This window comes from Haemaphysalis longicornis, unplaced genomic scaffold (genome assembly GCF_048455015.1).
Source record: "Haemaphysalis longicornis isolate Haplotype H1 unplaced genomic scaffold, Haemaphysalis longicornis Haplotype H1 scaffold_3, whole genome shotgun sequence".
Lineage (NCBI taxonomy): Eukaryota > Metazoa > Arthropoda > Arachnida > Ixodida > Ixodidae > Haemaphysalis > Haemaphysalis longicornis.
In genome coordinates, this window is record NW_027526335.1 from 100446964 (window position 1) to 100455311 (window position 8348).

At 46.0% G+C, this 8348-nt stretch overlaps 1 pseudogene; it reads right to left on the reverse strand.

Annotated features, from left to right (window-relative positions):
• Positions 1–231: 231 nt before the first annotated feature.
• Positions 232–1547, reverse strand: LOC144173355 (very long chain fatty acid elongase 7 pseudogene; annotated as a pseudogene).
• Between the last annotated feature and the right edge of the window lie 6801 nt (positions 1548–8348).

Sequence of the window (8348 nt, forward strand, 5' to 3'; positions counted from 1 at the left end):
TTTTTGTATTCAGTAGCTTTGATGCCATGGAACTTGCTGACTGTGCATGTATGTCCTCATCTTTTTCCTCTAAGTTAACGTTAGAAACAAATACAAGAAACCAAAATATTTCAATATTTTATTAACACAAAACGTAAACTATTGACAAAGAAGCCTAACAGCCCTCGTTACAGCAAGAGCACCGTCGTAGTAGCTAATGCATTACATCACGATCTTCTCAAGTAAACCAGCTCTGAATTACCCGCAAGTGCCGCTGTGACGGAAATTTAAACCTAACAGTGTGCTCTATGTGCCGTTTGCGAAGATTTATTGACAGCTCAGCGTCCTAATTTTACAAGCCTCACCGCCATGTGAAATACAGTACAAAATGGTACAACAATCCAGGATAAAAACTGCACGTGGGGGGAAGATCCATAGAGCCAAAAAAAAGATTAGGCCGGTACCGAGTGAACAAATCATGAAAAAGCGTCCCCGACGCATTACTTACAGTATCGTAACACAAAACAACTCTTTAAAAACTCCTGGCCACTTTTACGCCTTCTTCGGCCTTTCTCCAACAGGCCGTCCAACCACTTCAGTCTGTCCCGCGGTCATGGCGGCGGACTTGGCGGCGCTCTTGATTCCTTTCCTCTTGATGTATTCGTGCACGTAAAAGTTTATGAACAGCACAAGACCCAGAAGTCCCTGGGCGAAGGCAAGGCCGATCATTATGCCCGGATAGCCACAGTCGTAGAACAGCGGGATGCAGATGTGCGCGAGGAGCACCACAAACTGCGTGATCTGCATGGTGGTCAGGTACTTCTTCCACCAGAGGTACTTCTGCACAGAGGGACCAAGCGTGGCCAGGAAGTAGTAAGAGTACATTATCACGTGCATGCCAGAATTCACGACCACGCCAAGGAGCACCTGACCGTCGCTCCCAAAGGCCAACCAGAGCCAGCCGCTCCAGACGACCAGGGCGTGGTGAGAGACGTGCAGCGCCGTCAGGTGCGAAAACTTCTTGCGCAGCAAGAAAAAGAACGTGTCCAGAAAGTCGCCAATCCTAACGAAAAGGTACCACCAGGAGTAGTCGAGAAGTATGAGTGAGTTCTCGTCCGTCGAGTGGGTCATTCCCTGGCAGAAGACGCTGTAACCGCCGTACCAGAACGAGTACTGGAAGAACCTGAACATGAAGAACAGGTTGAGAACCACCATAGAAAAGTTGTACGCCATGATGGCTGGCTTGAGGCTGTACGGTGGCCGGTTGCGCATGAACCTCGGCCCGCCGTGGTACACGATGTAGAGGTACAGTCCCAGCACGACCACGATAAAGCGAACGTCCCCGATGAAGAGCATGTCCTTGGTCCTGGGGTCCCTCTTGGACATCAGGTAACGCCATGCCTCGGTGACGGACGCTGTAACACCGCTAGAAGACTCCATCCTCGCTTGCTCCGTGTCCGCCGCGGCCGCTGCTTCCTCGGAACCGCGGAGTGCGCCCTCGGTTTCAGTCGAGCTCACTTCCGCGGCACAGCGTTGAATAGGCCCGTCTGAGCCGCGGCCAGGGGTGAAACGACCGACTTCGCCGCCGCCCGCGATTGGGGTCGCACCCGTGAGGAGAACCGGGCAAGGGGGAAGGAGGAAGTGAGAGCGGCGTTTCCGGGCAGATCGGACGTAGCTTCCATCTCGTTCGCCCCCACCGCCCTGTACTGTCCGGGCGGCCCGCATGGCGCCTTGGAGAAACGCCTCTGGGAACCTGTTCCGCGTTCTGCGGTGATCACCTGAAAGTGTTAACAGTGCGTATTGATAAATGACATTGTTTGTCTCCTAATCGCCTTGATACAGTTATCACGATAAAGTCAACATAAAGTTGTACTGTGAACCTCTATAACATCAACATTTCCGCATAACGATTCTTGTGCAGGTACGAAAACCTTCATCTGTTCGATTGATGCCCTTCAGCCGTTTTTCATTCAGTACATTGCGGCACCTAAGTATATTTTACAACGCTTCCAAGCGCCAACACGTATTCATTGATTAGGGTTTGATTCATGACGTGGAATGGTGTCATTATTATTACGTAGGTTTCGGCATGCCGCTGTAGCTGGGAAAGCCAAAAAGATTTTTTTGTAGGGTATAGGATAAATTGTTTTTGCGTTGAGGCTCTATTACACACCTTTCTTTCTTCATGAATAATGAACCCACGTTGAGCGCCAAGCAGTGACACGTAGAGTGCAGCCCATGCATTCATTGAAAAACGGAAGCGTTTCTTAAGAATCGCCAGGTAACCTTATAAAACTGGAAAGCGAGTGGCAAGTCTTCTTTCCTTCCTTATTTCTTTTCTCTACCCCGTGAGCAAAGCCGGACAAGAAAAAGCGGGAAATGCGGTTGCAGGAAGTGGTTGTGAAAGGAAACGTTGGCGGGTAGGAAACATCCTGAATGCGCGATGACGTCTTAGGAAACCCTTCAGACGGTGCGCCTTCCGTTTTCTGGGTTACTCCATGAAACAAGCGATCGATAAGCAGGCGCTGATAAGTTGCATAAGAGACGTTGCTCATTTGACCTAGAAACAATTGGGCGCTGGATTTTCAGGCGTCAATTTCTCTTTGCTGACTCAACGGCCGCAAGACGATATCCTTACTTCCGTTCATGGCTAAAGGTCACAATTTCCCCTACACGCGTATTTTTAGAGCAGACGCCCTGGCATAAAATCGACCACCTTTTATTGATACACACAGGCAGACAGTTTTTTTATTAGCAGGCAATAGATCGAGAAAAAGTGCATAAAGAGCCTGAAATGAGATAAAATTTGGGGGATAATTACAGAGCTTTTTTTGCATTATTACTTTGCTGCACCTTCCTATAGATTAATCTGTAAATCTCCTGCGATTAGTTGAGGTAAAGGCACACCTACAGCCTTGAATGCAATAAAAATGTTTCTTCGTATCTGTCATATCGAAAAGGTACCAAAGTTCGCATTTCGACAACCAAACTGTTTAGCTTTAGGCTGACCACAGCGATCAGGTATTTTCTGCAGTACATAAAATTTGGGCTGAATATGGCCGAGCTGAACTGTTCTTTTTTTGTACCTACAGCTGAAAACCTCCTAGGCTAAAGCTTCGAAGCGTTGACCGACAGAAACACCAGCCCGTACCACTTGACTAGTAGTGATAGGACGCATGATAGCGCACTGGGTTGATCTAATTCTTTATCTGTAAGTTCGCTTTGTGAGAATATATTACCACAGACTTAATTTAGTGGAGTGAAGGAATGCATGCTCTGCGCTGGTTTTCTTTTTTTTTTTTTTTTTACGGAGTGGCATAATTCTTCGCGTTTGAAATATACTTCCCAGATGGCCACTGCCGGATCTTCAACTCATATTTAGGCACGATACAAGTTGATTTGCATCATTTAGACTAACATATACAGTTAACGAATACGCCAGTCTAGGTCACCAGTTCGACGTGATAAGCGTAGAAACGATGCAAGGGTACTGGGATGAGCGTGGCACCCACATACCGAATTTCTCGGAATGTGATGCCTTGCGTCACACGTCATTGAAGTGAATTTCAGCAACTTCGTAACGGTTGATAAGAAACTCGCTTGCGTGGTTGCCGAATAACAGAATAGACAAATTGCAGGTTTTAGCGGGTCAAAATTATGCTTTCGTCCCGTAGGCAGCGAGGACAGAGACGTTATCTGGTGGCATACCACATGTGAGAACAAGACAACAATTGTGAAGAAAATGGCTGAGATAAGCTTGTGCTTTACGTGTTAAATTATGAGCATGTACAATTGCATTAGACGTCATTAAATGGCGAGGAAGCACACAAAGCCACCAGTCACTGTATTAAAACAAAAGTTAATGTGTCTTTTGTGTTGTAACTTTCCTTTGGAGATTTTTTTCCCGTTAGTTCTTTCTAGTATATGATTGTACAAGATAATTATACTGTTCTACCTTTTGCAGTATTCATTTGTTTTACTAAAGCTTTGCCTGTTTTAAAGCTGGGTAGTTTTACATTGCTTGGCTTTTTTCTATATGCTTCCTTGCTTTCCGCATACATTTTGGCGACGAAAGCCGAAATATACCTGATGCTTCCAAGGAAGGGGACCGGGAAACTAGTTTAAAAGCGTTAAATGAAATAACAGTGAATAATTCTAAAACATTTTTAAGCAAAAGATGCATTCACGTAGCTTCAGTCCTTGTCTCAACCGTCTAACAAAATTTTTCATGTCGAGTTTCCGAGTATACGGCGAACTCATTTGCCTGCTCTCCAAGCGCATCTTTCGCCGAACCACTAAATCTTACGTAAGTAAAATACAAATATTTTTGCATGTGCCATCTGTATCCTTCAGCCCGAAGATGTTCATATCTAATTTCAAGTTTTATACATATCCTTATCCCCTTGATTCGTATAAATTTGCAATAATTGGCGAAACAGGTCCTCTCAGCTGGCCGTAAAATAAACGGCTTTTCTGATCCTCTGACGCGTGATGTTTTCTCCCCATTGAGAAAGCTTCTCGAATCACCTCTTCAGTATTCTTGGCAACATCTCCTAAACAACCCAAGTCCGAATTCTACAATCGCGTTTGAAGTGTTGAGCGATTCTGTAATCTACAAAAAAAGCTGTACAGGTTTCCCGTGTTCCGCTTAATTGCACAGGTAATGGCTGATAACATGAAAATGCAATATAGTGTAGAGAAAACCAATCTAATTCTAGCTGTTAATCTAGGTGTTTGCTATGTAGCGTGTTACGCGACATACCGCTGCTTTGGTATGTATATCTAGTTATAAAACGTACGGCTCCCACGCATAGAATTATGTTGCTCGTTTGCAAGCAGTTTTTTTGCAAATTAGAGCTACTCCGTAGTTCCACAGCTCTTAAGTACCCTTACATCTCTAAAGCACACGGAAGAAATTTCTGGCAACATTCAAAGGCTTTTCCTGAACATTTCAGATATGTGCCGTTAAGCCGCGTTTTCAACTGCTGGCTCTTGGAACTGATTTCATGGAGGGAACTTCACCTTATACTACAGGTTTTATCACCCACACTCTACAGAATCAAAAGCAATCTGCGACACTGGAGTTATGCGAAAATTCAGAACAATGACAAAGGGAAGGAGTAGTAGTCTGTTTTGTCAATGAGCTGAAGTAGTCTATCAAAAGATAACCATAAGATCACAACATGATTTTAGTGAGATAATGCTTCCTGAACTGAGTTTCAATTGCTTCTGCGCGACTCTAGGCCATCCCGAGGTGCAACCCAACTCTATTATGTACGTGCGCTCGCTACTGTCACCCACACGCCCTAATGGAAATAAAACTATGTTCCCCACCCTTCAAGCAGCCCTTAATAGCCGCCATTATGGCTTTATTTTTTGCGACACTCAGGTTACCGCAAGAAATGTTTCTTTCCGGCCCATCCTAAGTCAGTAGCTTGTCAAGTGCCCCTAATGCCCGGAATACTGTCGTGACATCATTTTGCCGCCTACCATCGTGTGCAGCAGTGTTTGTAGTCGCGGACAACACCCACTGTTTATAGGCGGGGACGAACTCGTTATGGAGCCTTTCCGGGCCCTCCCTAACACTTGGCAAAGTAACGGCAGCTTCCCAGAGTGGAAGCTTTCACTTTTCTTACCATGACTGCGGTGCGAGAGATTTCCTTTACTCGTCTTCTTTTTCACTAGCTGTGGCTCGTTTCGGCCTCTGTTGCTACAACAAAACCAGACCGAGGAGCTTATGATGGTTTACGTTTGTGCTCCAGTTTAAGTGCTTACATGGAACCAGCTCCTCCACCCCATCCACCTCCACATTTGAACCGCAATCTAAGTTTTAAGTGCAGCCTTTAGACGATAGAGTTTTGAAGTTCTCGTTGCGCATAGTGCCCGCATTCTTACTCTAAAGACCCAGCCTGTAATTATGTACCTGTTGCAGCAAGAGTGACAAACAGTACGGCCAAGCTACGTACGTTTTTTTTTTTTTGAAGAAGCCACAGCCACATCAGTCAATAGCCGCATCGTACTTGTTCAGCCATTTTTATTGTCCGCCTTGAGCCGTTTTGGAGCCCCAGCCTGCAATGCTCCTACATTTCCAGCATAAAATTGGTGCAGGTACCACGTCCTTTCACATGAACGCATTACCTCGTCCTGCTACGAGCTATGCTCATGCGTTCACAATTGTGGTTACTGTACTAGTCCAATCAAAGAGGACGGCAAAGAGTGTGTTTTAATGGATACAACGAAATGCTTATCAACTGGACTGCTAGCAGTATAGTAAAACGCGGGTGATCGTGGTGGTGGTTATGTGCGGCCGATTTCAAAGAAAACAACCTTGCACCCCCCCCCCCCCCCCCCCCCCCCCGTGGACAGGACGGGGTGACAGGAAAACGAACCAATGATTTCACGAATACGACAGACAACAAGGGTGCTATGCCAAAAGGCCCGAGATTGAGCGGAACTCGGAAGACATGAGCTCTCGCGACGCCCACGTTACATGATGATAATATTTCGAGACGTATTTCAAGTGCTTTAAAAATACTATTCATGCTATTTGAGGATTATTGAGGTTACGCAAACGGTCCACGGGAGCGCGCTCCAAGGAAGAGCGACTAGGACGAGGAGCATTTTTCATTGCGTTCTCCCGCTTCACTGTTGCACTGCTGGCTACAAGGGGCAAGCAAGTCCGACTACTTCGCTTTCTCGCGCTTTTATTTTATTAACCTGTATTTCACTACAAAGTTTATTTATCTTTTGTTTCAGGCGTTCATATAAGGTTTTTGTTTGAAATTTGTCGTCCTAAGCAGTTGTTTCTGACCGCTTCGCCGTCGTTGGCAGACAAAGCAGTCGCGTAACTAAGGCCGAATCGCAAAAAAGTAAGTGGGTGATGGAAGCGTGCCACAATAAAAAAATTGCGACTCGGTGTTACGTTATGAAAACCCTTCATCCGCTTTTCGATTCATAGTTTTGTTGGGCACTTAAGGCCGCTGACTTGCTCACATGGTGAAAGGTTCGCGATACTTATTAACAACAACTTTACTGATACATTGTACTTGCGTCCTCGCTTTCGTTATTTTGTCTTTTGGTACCACCGCCTTTTTTTTGCTATACCGCATTTGCGTCGGCTTCTTTTCTTTCATTTCGTAGTGAACTACGTCAGCAAAAATTCCGGCAACAGCGTCGCTAGAATCCAGGTTCTGCCTGGCAGTTGTGCACCTGTCTTTCTCACGCGCCATCACGTTCACTTGTCACACAATATTCTGCAATTTTGACTATTCCAATTCCAGGTTTTCACAATTTTGAAAAAAAAAAAACATTAGCTCCTGAAGCCCCCAACTTCGTGCAGATCTACCAAGTGGGTATGGCCTACGAAGAAAGGGATAGCGACAACTACAACTTTTCAAATTCGCTTTCTTTATTTCGTTTTGCTCTTTACTGCTCATTTTACATGAAGCTCTCGACAGTGATTGTTTTTTATAGAGTTCAATCCCCTCTTCACGCTCTCGCTCACCCTCCTACTGGCATCACGCTGTTACTTTCGGTCTCAACTCTCCCCTTCACAAGCTTTGCATGCTTTGCTTCTTGCCAAACGACGACAACGCTACCCGTTAAAATGCGTAGAGATCGTCTCCGATAACAGATGTACGCCGTTTATTGTATAATATCCTGTCAGTAACGCTTTTTAAGATCGGTGCGACACGCAACTCCTGAAGTGAAACCATCTGCCGCGCGGACGATCATTGAAACGCACGGTCATGCAACGCCTCGTTCGAAACAGTTTTCCGAGCAGACGATAATCGAAACGCACGCTCCGGCTGCATACGTAGACATGCAAGGTAGAACCTGCGGAAGCCATGTCCGGTGGACCACCTAAAAACGCGAAAAACACCTCTGCAGCGACCTTATTGCGTCCATACCGGCAGACTCTCTAGTGGCAGCAGCAGCTGGTGCTGCTGGTACCAGCGACTCCGTGGAAATGCCCGTCGCGTAAAACTGCAGCGCACACAACACTTGCTCCTCGGCGGTCATGGAGCGGAAGCCGTCTCGAAGTCGTCGGAAAGGGAATCGGTCGAAAACGAGAACGAGCTCGAAATTCCTACTCCGCTGACGAAAAAATATAGCACTGGCTTAGCTCGGCTATGCAAGGTTATACGTAGCGTGATCTATAGTTAAGCTGGTTATTCTTAGGTTTCCTGGTTGTCTAGGATTAGCTGATTATCATGCTTACTGCTGCTAGAACGATTTCCAGTCCAGTACAATCCAATTTATTCAAATTCAATCCAATCCAATCCAGTCCAATCACGGTGGCGGCGGCTCCGACGCGCCAGCTGCGCGTCGTGAGACATCACTGCTCATTGCGCATGCGCAGCACAGCT